Below are 17,041 nucleotides of genomic sequence, written 5' to 3'. Positions count from 1 at the left end.
GGAGTGTTATGGGACCATTGCTTTTCACAATATATATAAATGACCTAGTAGATAGTGTCACAAGTTCCATGCGGTTTTCGCGGATGGTGCTGTAGTATACAGAGAAGTTGCAGCATTAGAAAATTGTAGCGAAATGCAGGAAGATCTGCAGCTGATAGGCACTTGGTGCAGGGAGTGGCAACTGACCCTTAACATAGACAAATGTAATGTATTGCGAATACATAGAAAGAAGGATCCTCTATTGTATGATTATATGATAGCGGAACAAACACTGGTAGCAGTTACTTCTGTAAAATATCTGGGAGTATGCGTGCGGAACGGTTTGAAGTGGAATGATCATATAAAACTAATTGTTGGTAAGGCGGGTACCAGGTTGAGATTCATTGGGAGGGTCCTTAGAAAATGTAGTCCATCAACAAAGGAGGTGGTTTACAAAACACTCGTTCGACCTATACTTGAGTATTGCTCATCAGTGTGGGATCCGTACCAGATCGGGTTGACGGAGGAGATAGAGAAGATCCAAAGAAGAGCGGCGCGTTTCGTCACAGCGTTATTTGGTAACCGTGATAGCGTTACGGAGATGTTTAACAAACTCAAGTGGCAGACTCTGCAAGAGAGGCGCTCTGCATCGCGCTGTAGCTTGCTCGCCAGGTTTCGAGAGGGTGCGTTTCTGGATGAGGTATCGAATATATTGCTTCCCCCTACTTATACCTCCGGAGGAGATCACGAATGTAAAATTAGAGAGATTAGAGCGCGCACGGAGGCTTTCAGACAGTCGTTCTTCCCGCGAACCATACGCGACTGGAACAGGAAAGAGAGGTAATGACAGTGGCACGTAAAGTGCCCTCCGCCACACACCATTGGGTGGCTTGCGGAGTATAAATGTAGATGTAGATGTGGTACTTCATTATCCTTGATGTAGTGATAGCTATTATCGTGACTTGATCAAAGCACATCTTTACTGGAAAAAGCTCACCAGTTTTAAATTTAAAATTTGTAAACAAAACCGCAGTATCCACATTGCAAGATATATTTGACTTAAAATTGTCAAATGACGCTTCGCGGAAGCACATAGTGTAGATTCCAAGACCGTCATGCAAAGCTCCCCATCGCTGGAGTATTCTGTTACTGAGCCGCCAAGTGAGGGAACGACTTCGCTGACAATGAAAGATCATATTCAACGATAAGGATAACTCAGCGTCCTCTACCATAGAGAAGAGTGTTGCACCTAGGTACATTTTTCTGACTTTAGCCTCTAGCCAGCGTTGTGGTAGAAGTTTAATATATTTTATTAATCCATATTTAAATGATGGCATTCACTTTTTATGTGCTGGAGTCTTTTCCTGAAATTACAGATATTACTACAGAAAATTAAGGTTTTTCAAATGTGGAAACATGCTTTAGAGTAGAGCATAGTTATGTATCAAGGAACAAATATAACACTGAAATCTAAAAGCATTGAGACGGAGAAAGTATTGCCAATATTGTATTTCATCGTCTATCTACTACATCATCAGTCCACTGCACACCAATAGGAAGTGAGTGAAATCAAATGAAGCCTACATATTACCAAAAATCTGTTGCAAGTTACAAACATTTTGAAAAAGAAGCTATTGGAAATAGAAACCAGTTTCCATATTCAAGACATGCAAAATTATCAAGAAATTGAAGAAATTCAGTTCATCCCTAAGTATCACAAATTCCTTGGTAAGAGATTACTTCTGCGTCGAAGAACAAGATGGAGCACGACAGAGGAAGTATGGCTTAACAGTTCAAATATTATATAAATATTTCTGAAAATACATTTTACTGACTTTAAAACTTTGTAACTTGATATCTTCCAAATATCTTTAGCATGTTACGCATCACTCAAATGTGTACAACGCGAAATTTAAAAATTCTGGACAAAATACAATTTCACGTCGAACAACAACAAAAGCTGTAGAAAATGGAGGAAACTTCTTACGGCAGTCTCTAGTGTGCATTTCTTTATGTGATCTAATATCAGTCACTAGACTGAAGTAACTACCAAAAAACACTCCTGTGTTCCTGGGCACATGGTCCTCTAGGTACAACATTCTCACCTGTACGATGAAACGGAGGTATATTTGGTAAAAATATAGTAATTTTAAAAAAACAAAAATGTATCTCCTAACATAACATCAGTTAAGCTCAACTCATACGGTCTAACGAAATCCCAACACATTTCAAAACCTTTGTGAAAAAATAAAGGCTGTCCACAACAGTCATTTACAGAACAGGTAACGTCGACACACATTTCTTCCGACTCATTCATTTTTTCAGGTCGGGAAACAGAAAATGTTCACATAGAGTCAGACCAGAGGAAGGCGGTCGATAGGTCGCGCTTTTGAATCCATACCTTACATCTTTCCCATCGCACATCATCAAAAGCTTTCTCCAGATCAATTCCTAAATATGGTCTCCATTATTAGATACGGTGCTAAACATTCTACAGTGTCCCTACTTCTCCTAAAATCACACTGGTCTCCTCTTAATTTACATCCAGTTTCAGTTTTTCCATTTTTCGATGAAGCACTCTTGCAAAAAATGTCAGATTAAACAAAACTACTCAGAAAAGTTTTTGAGAGAATGTGTGAAAGTATAATGAGAACATCGTGATTATAAGGAGTCAATAGAAAATAACCCAAGTATGAAGGACATGAAACAGGCACTTGCAGTGAGTACTTTGTAAATTTGGGTCGATTTTGTAATCACAGAAAAAAATATCATGTACCCGCCTAACCCGTGAAGTTTTGTTTCGCTTCCTTTTCTCCTTCTGTGCCTCACTTTTTTGTCAGTCAATGAATCTTACAAGTTCATTGATGTTATGATACACTTTAGCAATTTCACTGTATACCGCATGTGTGATTCTCATACACAGGTTATCTTTACGATAACATCTATTCAATTTCAAGTTCAGCGGTCTTCCTGTATGCTGACAAAATCATTTACTTCAAGAAATGTATTTTCTAAACAGTAACAGAGGAAACAGAACAAGCTTACAAAAGCTATTCATATCTGTAACGTCGAAAATACGAGTACTTATATTTAAATATCGAAATGCAAAATATGAAGCACGCCTGTACAAATCACCAAGCTAAACAGATACGTGTAAGAAGAATGTAAGGTTTTAGTTTCTGAGTGATTTTTATCAACAGAATTTACAATACAAAGATTTTTATCAGGATTTTCGTTTAAATAATCTCGTTTAAGTATTTCTTTATTGTTACAGTCCGTCATTACGTAAGAATTTTTCACTCGGTGGAAGCTGAGATATCGGCAAGCGGAATGAAGAATACGGGTTACTCTTTCAGACTGTTCTCTAGCTGCGTATCTGAGTGTTGGAAGGCTCTTGTAGCGTTGGTGAGTGAAATTCTGATGTTAGCATTTGCGACTTATTCTCTATCAATTACACAAAGCGAAACGTCAGAATGTATGCCTCTGTATTTTTGGAGCGCTGCTGCCCCATAAGTGTATGGGCCAAACTTGAAAACAACAGTATCTTTAACTTGGTCTTTGATTGTCCAATGTTACCAAAATATACGTCAACCTTTAAGTGGCTTAAGTTAAGATGGTGTTTCACAAACACAGTGCTTGGTTACAAATTGCAAAAATGAGGAAACACATGCTGGAGTGCAAGGGGCAGGCGATTTACGGAATTAGGGGCGTGGCGGCTTATGTTTGCAACTGTTGAAATATTCACTCAACGCGGAGAAAACAATGCCCAGTTTTTCTGAGGAGGAAAGGCTGAAGAAATTAAGGTCATAAAGACTGTCTAACATCGGAATAAAAAAGAAATTCAAGAAATTCCATCTTTAAACGTCTTTCGCGGCAGCACATGAAAGTTCTGCGATTAACATCACTGCCTCTCTTCAGTCCCTACTATTAGAGGGAGAAAATCACACTATTATAAGTGCGTCTGTAAAAGCTGTCCAGTAAAGGCGTCCCAGAACATCACGTCTGCCAGAACTACACACTCAGTAACGCACGACGTGTCACCTTCTCCGTAGAAACATGACGGAAACAGAAAAAAAAAAAACATTTTCCTCTCCATCCATTATACCTGTAAAGTCTGATTTAGACAATTCAGTACTGACGTCAATATTGCACTAGACATGGCTGAGAGGTTAAATGATTGACAGTCACTTGCTATCAAAAGGCACGTTTTTATGGAGAAGGGGACTGACGTAAGTTAGTACATCGGCGGAGTCGTTCTCTGCCGTTTACCTCCACTTCGTGTCTCCAATCCTCCCAGTTTCTACTCAAGAGAAACTGATGGAGCACTTTTGCTCTAATTACCACTTCCCAGTCCATCTGTGTGAGTAGACCGTAAAATGGGTCATTGATAAGGCAGTCCGGACTCTGTGCAACAGGGCAGCTGCATTGGAACAGGAACCAATCACCAGGGTAGTCCAAAAGGCACCAAGTAGATTATACTGAAATGTTGAGAACATCTTAGAAGAAATCCTGACTCCCTGGTGTAATGAACGATAAGAGCCGAGCGAAAATTCAAGCGCTGCCCACCTGCACGAAACCTTGCTGCCTTTCGAACAGCGAGAGATAAAGAGAGAGTGAAATGAGTACGAATTTCCGTATGAAATTCAGAACTGCATCTCATCTAGTGATATGTCAGAGTCAGTAGTGTGGATTACAAATTGAGACTGATTAGCTCAACTGTCAGCCATGTTGGATAAAGACACCACCAGAGGGAACCCGGACGATAGCAGTATATAAGTAACATGAGACCGTATGAGAACTAGAGTTTAAAATACCTCTCAAATTTCCGATGGAGAAGAACAAACTTAAATGTAATTCTCCAAACTATGACATCTACAACTGTTCTCTTCTCCATGCAGGAACTCCATGTCGCGTTTACCTCTCTCTCGCAATAAAATCAAAGACCCACGTCACATTCTTTGTGGCATTCTGACATACGAATGTGCTTCACCCAAGGGTATCCTCTTTTCCTTTTTAACAAAATTTGGTCTCAAGACCAACACCTCAACATTATAGTCTCCAGGCTTTCGTAGCCATTATCATTGATGGTAAAATTTTCTGAGTTGTGTAGCCATGTCATATTCAGCTTCTCGAATATTATATATTTAGACCCCTCTGCTGGGATCTTTTTCGTGATTCTTCTGATATCCCCAGGTCTTCAGCCACGTTGGCACACCAGAAGAATCCTGAAGAAGATTCCTTGAGCGCACTGTTAATAGCCGCGGGAAAGAATGGGGTATACATAAATCATACCTACAGTAATTTTACGCGAACTTCATTCTGTCTTGGATGGACGTAAGGGGCAGTGCTACCTTAAGATGCTGAGCATTACACGGTCTTTGGAGCGCATAAGATCAGCCTCGTATCGGCCCCTTATGTGAAAATTGGAGGATTACCAACAGCTATCGGTAGGGAGCTACTCATGGTTAAAACCGTCTACAACTTTCGAGTACATCCACAGTCACCAGCTACTTCGTTATTTACGCTATAACTGGGTGTAGCACATGTACAACACCGATCATGAGTTAAGCGCCAGTTTGGAGGAAAAAAGCAAAGAAGAATCTGACCGAACAGACTCCCGTACAGGATGGTTCTCAGACAAGTTTCAAAATGTATACCGCATGTGTTCTGATAAAGCACAGGTTTATCTCACAAGTGTAGGCCAGAGCCTGTGATCCATCGATTTCGACAAGCTTCTCCAAACTAGTCAAGAAGCAACAGCGAGCAACTGAGTCCTGGCACTCTTTACACCACTACGACGCAGGAAACATCCATATGCAGGAAACAAACACACGCTGTTTTACGATCTGTTTTACAATCATACCGACCCTTCCGCAGCACGCCTTGTAAATCATTGATGGCACAGTGCGCAGACACATCAATCGAGAGCGTTTTCCACAAAATGCGTTGTGCGAAGACACGTTAGGGAAGTGTCTGCTTTCCACAAAATGCGTTAATCCTACATGTAATACATACATTAGTTACCAATAAAACTGCATATATGGAGAGTATGACAATTTCGCACACCTCCTTGCACTGCTAGTAAGGAAATTGATTGTTAGGCATCTTGTATGGCTGTTCTAGCTTTCTTCTGGGTAAAGGTCGTTTCCCGTCACCAGGACTGCCCGCTCTTCAGTTTATGCACTGAATAATCAACGATACCCTCCCCACAACTTCCTGTCCAGTTCTCGTATGTGAGTAGACAGTGAAACTTCACTGTGCTAATGTTTAAATAGTTGAGTGACTTTCAGCTTATTAAGCGCGATCCAGCGCCTGCCTCGTGCTGAGGTTAAGTCCCGTTCAAGGTCATCCGCCAATATGGCGGCACACACAGCCATGCATGAACACCCACCCACCTCCCCAGTGGTCGGAACCCGTGCAACCCACACATAAATTATAACTAATAATTAATTAATTAATAGATCTAAAAGATAAGAATTTAAAATTAAAATAGAGGTAGACTTTAAAAAAAAAATCTCACGAGATAGATAAGGATGCTTCGCAACTTTATAAAGACCAATAAAATAAAAAATAAGAGATAAACGATCAAAAATTGACCTATACATAATCAGAGAGTCAACAGAGAGCATCAACAACAGGCCCAGAGAGCGTCCCAGAATGCCCCAGAGAGCATCCCAGAGTAAGAGTTTTTATTTAAAATATGTTCCTATAAACAATGGCTGAGAATTGATTAATCTGTAAGAGTGATGTCAGTGAGCTTACCAATATTGATGAGGAAGGAATATGTGGATTGGTAAATGCCAGTTATTTGAGAAAGGATAGGAAAGCTGATAGTTTCAGAAACAAAAAAACATGGTGTTCATGCATCTTGCAGAAATGATTAGACCAGAGCTAAGGTAATTGAAATATTTCTGAGGCAGGATGTTTCAGCGGAACAGCCTTCAAAATCAGCTGTAGTCAAACGTTTGGCTTCAGCTGAAGCGAAATGATTTTAAAACTATATGTCGTGTGCGGAAGCTGTTGATGATGAATTTTTCGTTAAACAGAGGAAAAATTGGCGGCGAAAGGTGTACAGAGTTCGATACTTCAGTAACAATAACACGATCACAGTTCGTGCAAAGGAGAGGAAGGATGAATGGAGAGACACCACCCGAAAAATGCATCTGCGCTATTGGGGATCTACATGTTGCAGATTCAAGACATCACGAAGATTGCTATAAAATGTTCCTTATAAGCTCATCATATAAGTCTAGAAAACGTGGACTCCCTGAGAATGGGGGAACTATAGAGGCGAATGACGACTGCTAGTTCACCTTACACGGGTAGTTTCGGGAACATTACCTCCTATAAAAAAAGTAATGGAGATTCTGGAAATTTACCAAGCTCCTGAATATCAGCAAGATCTGAATAAACTCCAGTATGTTGCAATCTTAAAAGCATTAACAAAGCCAAACCCAGACCCCGCCTCACTGCCATTAACCACAGGAGCTGCACACCACCGCTCTTTTACAGTTTATTTACAGGTATATTAATTTTATAAATTTTCCCTTTTTGTATAATGCTTTTTGCAAGACCGTTTCTTCTTACTTAGAAGTGTCTGGATACTTTTTTTTACAGATACAACAATGGTTCAATAGCTCCTCCACCGCAGACCAGGTGGTGATGGAATGGAGGGGAGGCTGGATCGCTGTACCCAGTGACAACCCAGTGAAGCTATGCTGAACAACATCTTCGCTGTGGGTGATGATGTGGATGCCGAAAAGCCGGCATTACATGTTCCATGGTTTTGCAGCACGTGACACGGTACGAGTATGAATGGTGCAAGATTACACGACCTGCGAGATGATGACGATAATGACACAACTGTTGATTTTTAAATGTGTCCATTCAGTATACTATATTATTTCGTAATAACTAATGTAGATTTTCTTCTATTTCCAAATCCAACGGGCATTAAACATTAATTTTATACCGTTATAACACTATTTTTATTAATTTGCAATTTTTCTATCCCCTGTAACGCGGAAACGTATAGTTCCAGAGAAAAAATGAATAGACCATTTTTTGTAGGAAATTTAATACAGTTTAGTTTTTAACCGGAAAATGTTTTCGATAGAAGCCACAGTTTTCGAGTTATATAAGAAAAACGTAAAAAAGTGACCTTTAAACGCCCCCCTACCTCAACGCTCACACCCCGCAGGTGCGGATTTTGAATATGTTGTTCGTGACACTTCTCCTGCCTCTGTACAAAAATTTGCGACTTCGTGAACTTTTTTCCTCTAATTTTCCTTCGTTGAACAGATCAATTTTGCATATCAGGTCATCAACATGAAAATTTTAGAAAGACCGAGAAATTCGTTGTTCACTGGTCAACGATTTCGCCTGAGGCGAAACGAATCCTATATTATGATATTTGGCCTCTATCTGTTTAATTATTTATTTATTTATTTACTATGGGAACGGTAAAAGTTTATTTCGAGTGGCCTCCGATTAGTATGTCTGCACTCGTCGAAATTAGTGTCTTGCAGAGTAAGCCCCCTCCTTGTTAGACTTCATGGACTGCAGGACATTGAGAACTCCATACCATATCATTAAGAAAAATAACTTTAAGTCATTACCTCAAGTTTAAGATACCGAACACCGGTAGGCTCAACAACGCTGAAGTCGAACTATATACGATCATGAGGATACTATAGAAGATGAGCTGCACGCAGGGGTGAAAATTTTTCATCTGCACTAATTCTCTCGGAGCTTTGCGCCCCGTGCAACAGATTTCTCTAGCACATAGAACACTCCCAAACATATTGGACACTTTTTTCTAACTGCAAATACGAGGGAAAGTTGTCATATACCGAATAGCAGGCAGACACCGCAGACAAGGACGCATGTCACGTAACTGAGTACCTTGCTGTGCCAGTCGCTTTTCTACCGCATTTAAAGAGATATGTCATTTTTCAGGGACGGACCGGCTTGTGGGAGGTGACTAGTATCAGCTGCACTCTATGTCGCCACAACCAGTTTGAACCAGCGACTCGTGGTCAAGATTCCCTCAGCAGACCTCATACTCATACAGGGCACTCACCAGTGACACGTTGGGTACTCCTCCGGCCGATAGGTTCAACACTCTTAGTACACTACTGGCCATTAAAATTGCTACACCATGAAGATGACGTGCTACAGACGCGAAATTTAACCGACAGGAAGAAGATGCTGTGATATGCAAATGATTAGATTTTCAGAGCATTTACACAAGGTTGGCGCCGATGGCGACGCCTACAACGTGCTGACATGAGGAAAGTTTCCAACCGATTTCTCATACACAAACATGAGTTGACCGGTGTTGCCTGGCGAAACGTTGTTGTGATGCTTCGTGTAAGGAGGAGAAATGCGTACCATCACGTTTCCGACTTTCATAAAGGTCGGATTGTAGCCTATCGAGATTGCGGTTTATCGTATCGCGACATTGCTGCTCGCGTCGGTCAAGATCCAATGACTGTTAGCAGAATATGGAATCGGTGGGTTGAAGAGGGTAATACGGAACGCCGTGCTGGATCCCAACGGCAGTCGAGATGACAGACATCTTATCCGCATGGCTGTAACGGATCGTCAGTCACGTCTCGATCCCTGAGTCAGCAGATGGGAACGTTTGCAAGACAACAATCATTTGCACTAACAGTTCGACGACGTTTGCAGCAGCATGGACTATCAGCTCGGAGACCATGGCTGCGGTTACCCTTGACACTGCATCACAGACAGGAGCGCCTGCAATGGTGTACTCAACGACGAACCTGGGTGCACGAATGGCAAAACGTCATTTTTTCAGATGAATCCAGGTTCTGTTTACAGCATCATGATGGTCGCATCCGTGTTTGGCGACATCGCGGTGAACGCACATTGGAAGCGTGTATTCGTCATCGCCATACTGGCGTGTCACCCGGCGTGATAGTATGGGGTACAATTCGTTACACGTCTCGGTCACCTCTTGTTCGTATTGACGGCACTTTGAACAGTGGACGTTACATTTCAGATGTGTTACGACCCGTGGCTCTACCCTTCATTCGATCCCTGCGAAACCCTACTTATCATCAGGATAATGCACGACCGCATGTTGCAGGTCCTGTGCGGGCTTTTCTGGATACAGAAAATATTCGACTGCTGCCCTGGCCAGCACATTCTCCAGATCTCTCAACAATTGAAAACGTCTGATCAATGGTGGCCGAGCAACTGGCTCGTCACAATACGCCATCCACTACTCTTGATGACCTGTGGTATCGTGTTGAAGCTGCATGGGCAGCTGTACCTGACCTGTACCATCCAAGCTCTGTTTGACTCAATGCCCAGGCGTATCAAGGCAGTTATTACGGCCAGAGGTGGTTGTTCTGAGTACTGATTTCTCAGCATCTATGCACCCAAATTGCATAAAAATGTAATCACATGTCAGTTCTAATATAATAAATATGTCCAATGAATACCCGTTTGTCATCTGCATTTCTTCTCGGTTTAGCAGTTTTAACGGCCAGTAGTGTATTTGTAGTTCTTTTTTAATATTGGTTCCACAACGGCATCAAATTTCTCGAAAGCAACCATTTTCTTGCATGATACTTTCTTATTTAAATTAAAAGCAAGATCTAATTTCGTTTGCGATTAGATAATTCTGCTGTCGCTGTGTGATGTCGCTTTAAAAGTCTAAGAAACCGTAATTAGCTGCTCACAAATCAAAAACAGTCTCACGCAAGAATATGATTTTTTTCAATTTATTTTATTTGCCAATAAGAGTGGATCCCTGCAATTAAATACGACCTTCCTCTCTGTTTCACGTGACGACTAGCCGAGTGTCGAGTTTAAATTTGTGTCGGGCATCACGAGTTCTTATTACATTTCTGGGGCGTAGTTGTTGATGTGTATCTGAACGGCAGTGTCTGTCCTGCTGTTTTATTTTTACTTTTTTTATAATACCGTTTAGCCAGCCACATAAATCGGACAAACAGTTTTAAATACTCACATTTTACTGCTGGTGTTTTAATTAAAAATATTCTTTCTCACGGCTATTAGAGATGTATAAAACAATGCGTAAGAATGTGTGTGAGAGAGCGAGACTGTTAGCGTGTGTGTGTGTGTGTGTGTGTGTGTGTGTGTGTGTGTATGCGTGTATGCATGCACGTGCGCGAGTGTGTTGCGCGCGCGCGCGCGCGTGTGTGTGTGTGTGTGTGTGTGTGTGTGTGTGTGTGCGTGTGTGTGTGTGAGAGAGAGAGAGAGAGAGAGAGAGAGAGAGACAGGGAGGGAGGGAGGAAGAGGGAGAGAAAGAGAAAGAGAAAGAGAGAGAGAGTGAGAGCAGACATCCACTCGAGAGTTTCAGCGTGTGCCAAAATGCCTGGTTATTTCCAGTTTTTTTTTATATTACAGCTTAACCGGCCACATGTATTTGCAAAACAATTTTAATACCCTTTTGTTCTCGTTGAGCGTTTCATAACAAGATAATTTAACTCGTGATCATTACTGCAGTTCTGTCATACGGAAAAGGAAACATTTATATGCTTAGGAAGAGTTGTCCAGCTGAAATTCTATATGTCCCTACAACCAGACAACCAACAAAACAACCTTCACCGTTGCCTGCATCACATATGAAGTCGTCTTACATTATTGTTTCGATTTATTCCAGAAAAGCCTTCGTAAACGGAAAAATTTTAGCGAAATAGAATTGATGTTTAGCATAAGCATCAGCAGCTAAACACAAACAGTTATAACGTACTGAGTGTAAGTAGGCTGAACGACACGTTATTATCAGTTTATAAATTTGCCAAACATTCACTGGAAACAGTCACATCCATTAAACATTTGAGATTATGCGAATGCAGCGATTTAAAATGGAATGACCACATGAAATTAATAGTAGAAAAAGCAGATGCGAGACTGAGGTTCATCGGAAGAATCCTAAGGAAGTGTAAACCATCCATAGAGGATGTAGCTTACAGAAGTCATTTTCTACCGATACTAAAGTATTGCTTCTTGGTGTAGGACCGCTCCTCGATATGAGTGAGGAAAGGGAGATGATGCAAAGAAAGGGAGCGTAATTCGTCACGCTTTCCCTTAGTAAGAACGAGAGTGTCAGTGACATGCTCATTCAGCTCCACTGGCAGACGCGAGACAGGCGTTGTGCACCACGATATCGTCTGCTATTAAAATTCCGAATTTCTTAGACGGGTTGAAAAACATATTGTTTCCAGCTACACTTGTTGTTGTGTTGCCTTCAGTCCAAATAATGGCTTGATGCAGCTCTCCATGTTACACTATCCTGTGCAAGCCTCTTCATCTCCGAATGACTACTGCAAGCTACATCCTTCTGAATCTACTTACTGTATTCATCTCTTGGTCCGTCTGTACGATTTTTACTCCCCCACGCTTCCCTCCAATACTAAAATGGTGATGGTGATGCCTCAGAATGTGTTCTACCAACCGATCCCTTCTTCTAGTCAGGCTGTACCACAAATTTCTCTTCTCCCCAATTCTATTACATATCTCTTCATTAGTTACATTATCTACCCATCTAATCTTCAGTATTCTTCTGCAGCACAACATTTCAAAGACTTCTCCTCTCTTCTTCACTTCTAAACATGGCAGTACTTCATAAAATTACTTTCAGCAATGACTTCCTGACACTGAAATCTATACTCGATGTTAATATATTTCTCTTCTTCAGAAACGCTTTTCTTGCCATTGCCAGTCTATATCCTCTCTACTTCGGCCATCATCATTTATTTCAGTTACACATATTTTGCTGAAGGACCATCAAAGGAAAATCAGATTCGAGATCTTTTCGGAGGCTTCCAACAGTTGTTCTTCCTGCTCATCATTAGCGACTGAAACTAGCAAAGTGGTATATGACAGTGGTATAGGGAGTAGCCTCCATCATACATTGTAAGATGGTTTGCGCGGCACTCCAGATTATATTCCGCCAGTTTTTCCCGCGCCGTTTCGGAACTGAGGTATCAGCGGAGTTTCGTGACACAGTAAAACAGCGCAGATCTTTCTGCTACGTAAACGCAAGCATGCTTAACATCAGTCACAAAGGTGGCGAAAAAAGGATCAGAGAGCCCTGCAATTTGGGAAAAGTTTTCCTGTTACCGGCATTTTCATCAGTAACGAGTGGTTTTGGAATTCCAGCTCGCCCTGTAATTCCCCGCTTATGGCGCTCTCTCAGTGTTGTTTTGACGGACGGAGTTCGCGAGTGTGACATTCAGTTCTGCAGTGACTTTTGCGATTATTGTCCTCTTATTTTCGTAACAATCCTGTTCAATGACCGTTTGTCACGATCACTCAGAACACACTTTCATCTGCGTTCTGACCTCCGCTTTTCCTGCATGCGGTGCAAATTTGCGATACTGTGGTATAAATCTGGAAGTGAAGCAATCGTCACACGAGCACCAACAATTTCCCTCCTTTCGAATACGTGTATCTCCGAGATGATACACTCACAACTACACCATGATTGATACTTGCAACGCATTGAAAACATTGCACATGTGCCGTTCGTAGTCAAATACAGCAGCGCAACCTGCAGGTTTTTCTAGCATATTCCATTTACGTTCACGCCAATTTTTTCTCGCTGTGTTCCCATATTTTTGTCCAAGCCCCGTAGGACCTGTTAATTGGGAGTCAGTTTCATTTACAAATGTGGCTAATTAACTCTCCATTTAACAACCAAGCCCCATACCCCTTGTTGGCACTACAACAGTTTCATTTTGCTACTCCCGTCGCCAGCGTGAACGATAATCGGTATTACTCCCCGTAATTTTTTCCACTTCATATTCTCCTCACATTGTTACTCCCAGATATTTTTTTGGGTTGAACGTTTCCAGTCGTTAAATGTTGCTTCATTTTTACACTTCGCGAAGTGCACACCTGAGCATTTGTCTGCATTAAGCGCTAACTGGCAGTCTTGGCACCTAACCGGTGTTTCGAGCAGAGCTGACTGGATATTACTACATTTATAGCAGATAACTCTTCCCCACAGATAACCGTATCGTTTACAAGAAGTTCGAGATTGCAGCCAATACTATCTGCTTAGCCATCATTTTACGAGTACGGCATGAACAGTAATTGCCATAAAAGGGTACAAGTGATATGACTCCTGTCTGTAGACGAGTTTGCACCCAGGACGAGTTAGCAGAAGCCGCTGTGACCTTGATTTGGTAACGGTGCATGTAATATGCGCATGCAGGCGCTTCTAACGCCACTTCTCAGCAGAAGGGTACACCTGCATAAATAGGCAGCTGTCCGCATCTGTCTTACGCAAAGCCTTCGTCGCAGCCACCTGATTTAATATTGACGTATCTTGTAGTTATTTTCTGACGTAGACAAGAACGAAAGACTACACAACACATCTGGTCCAAATTAAGTCCACATCGGAACATTACTCCAAAATGCGCCGACTCTAAATGAGGCAGCTGTAGTGAAGGCTGAAGTAAAAGTGGTCCATACTCTTTGATAATGTAAGGTCGCTTTTCAAATAGTGTCACTTGAGAATTGCGACAGTTCAACTTTCAGGCGACCCTGATGCATTCGCTCGTAATAAGAGCGAAGACTCGACATATGTCCTGTTAACTGATTCACAGTCAATTCTATTTACAACTGTCGTTATAAATTACATGTTCTCGAAAAAGAAAAAGTGTTTCATTTATGAAGTTAGAAACCGATGCCAACATCCTTTAACAAGCAACAATTTGCTGACTAAGTAACCAACTGATCGAACGTTACCAATACCACAGAGGAGCTCGAAGTGCTGAACAAAGAAATTTAACAAGTCGCAACATATTCGCAATTTGGTTTCACCGCGATCCAGGAGTTACTTGTTTTGTTACAAATCCAGTAATGGATCAGAAAAATTTAATTAACCAGCTAAATATTTTCTGTTAGTTGTGACCATCTTCAGACCGCCCACCCGGTTAACCATGCGGTCTAACGAACTGCTTGCCGGGCGGGAAGGCGTACCGGTCCCCGGCACGAATCCGCCCGGCGGATTGGTGTCGTGGTCCGGTGTGCCGGCCAGCCTGTGGATGGTTTTTAAGGCAGTTTTCCATCTGCCTCCGCGAATGCGGGCTGGTTCCCCTTACTCCGCCTCAGTTACACTATGTCGGCGATTACTGCGCAACAATTTCTCCACGTACGCGTACACCACAATTGCTCTACCACGAAAACATTTGGGGTTACACTCGTCTGGTGTGAGACATTTCCACGGGGTTCCACTGGGGGCCGAACCGCAGAATAAGCCTGGGTTCGGTGTGGGGCGGCGGTGGGGTGAGTGGACTGCTGTAACCTGTTGTGGGGTTGTGAACCACTGAGGGCTACGGCGGGAACGCAGCCTCTCCGTCTTTTCTAGCTCCCCGGTTCCGTACAATACAACACTATCTTCAGACCTAAAAAATAGCATACAGTGGCAGCTTGATGTACAGCGTCTCCAAATTACATAAAATACGCAATCAGAAATCATTATTAGCAAACATGACTGCATTTCCGTACCTGAGTGAACCCAGTACACCGCATAACTCGTGACAGTGCGTACATAGATGGTACATTCACATTAATCATACTAAGAATGTTTGATTAATGGGATTGTACCACCTATATACGCAATGATACGAACTGTATAATGTACTGGCTTCACTCAGGAACGGAAATGCAGTCATGTTTGCGAATAATGATTTTTGATTCCGTATTTATGTAATGTGGAGACGTGCATCAAGTTACCTTTTTTTTAGGTCGTAAGATCGCCATAGCTGACCGAAATTACTTAGTAAAACTTTTTTGATCCATGACTGGATTTGTAACAAAACAGAAAGAAATTTAACTTGTCCCACCTCGAAGCGTGCCTTTTTATAGAAAGGTAGGTGTAATAAGCGGAGTCATCAACACGACCTAAGACAGAATGTATCAACAAAACATTTGATGGTTCCCTGTTTAAAAACAGTTATAACTAGTAATGATGGAGTTAAGTGACACGAAGTTAATAGGCTACACGAGTTCAAGAAGAAATTAATTTCCAGGGGTAATTATATATGACGGTAGTAGCTATTCCCGAAAGAACGGTTACCGTGGATGGCCATGCAGCTTTGCTAGAAATGAAATGATAATTAAATGGACACCCTAGCTGCAAACAGGCGTTGATGCCCCGACCGGGACTCGAACCCGGGACCTCCTGCTTACATGGCAGACGCTCTATCCATCTGAGCCACCGCGGGCACAGAGGATAGTGTGTCTGCAGGGACTTATCCCTTGCACGCTCCCCGTGAGATCCACATTCCCAACATGTCCACACCACTACATTCGTAGTGCGCCTAATAGATGTTTGCCCATCATACTCATTACTCGTGGCAGATTAATCTACCAAGTCCCGCACACATTTTCAACATGTCCCCAATGAAGTTCATCAACGCCTGTTTGCAGCTAGGGTGTCCATTTAATTATCATTTCATTTCCAGCGGTAATATTAAAGTCAATAATAGCTCTTATGTTATTAAACGAAAGTGAGAAAGAATTGTACTGCATTTTGATTGGGAGTCGCTGATGCGAGGGTTCACCAACCTAACTGGACAATCTTTTCATCCGTCACGCGCAATGACAACTTTCCTTCATAAACGGCGAGAAGTGTGCCAAGTGTATCCCGAGGGTTGTCGAGTGTAACACGTGGGTAGTGTAGTGTCATTTTCGTACTGTTAGTGACAAGAAGAGAGGCAAGATGGACAGTGAAACCGGTCTCTGCAAATAGTCTACGCCTCTCGAATAGCACTGAACGGACCGCCGTGCTTCGTGGCGCGCCCGATAATCACCATGAACAGTGTCACGTGTCTGGACACTGATGCGCAGCCTGGTTGTCAGGAACCTGGCGCCATCACCTCTTCTCTCCTTGGCGGCCAAATGCAGATGGCAAAAGCTTCTCACACTTAGACATGGATTCAAACCACCTGCCTCCGATTCGTGCTCCACTGCACGAGCGTGCGTTCGGTACCTCGGTTATGGAAACGGACATTATCCTCAAGTATTTATTACGTTAGTAACTTCAACAGTA

At 42.1% G+C, this 17,041-nt stretch overlaps 1 non-coding gene across 1 annotated transcript; it reads right to left on the bottom strand.

Annotated features, from left to right (window-relative positions):
- Positions 1-16,140: 16,140 nt before the first annotated feature.
- Positions 16,141-16,215, bottom strand: Trnat-ugu. The gene has a single exon. It is a non-coding gene; the product is annotated as a tRNA-Thr (tRNA).
- Positions 16,216-17,041: the final 826 nt, after the last annotated feature.

This window comes from Schistocerca piceifrons, chromosome 3 (assembly GCF_021461385.2).
Source record: "Schistocerca piceifrons isolate TAMUIC-IGC-003096 chromosome 3, iqSchPice1.1, whole genome shotgun sequence".
Taxonomy (NCBI): Eukaryota; Metazoa; Arthropoda; class Insecta; order Orthoptera; family Acrididae; genus Schistocerca; species Schistocerca piceifrons.
The sequence above is the reverse complement of the archived record's forward strand: the minus strand, read 5'-3'. Positions and strand labels throughout refer to the sequence as shown.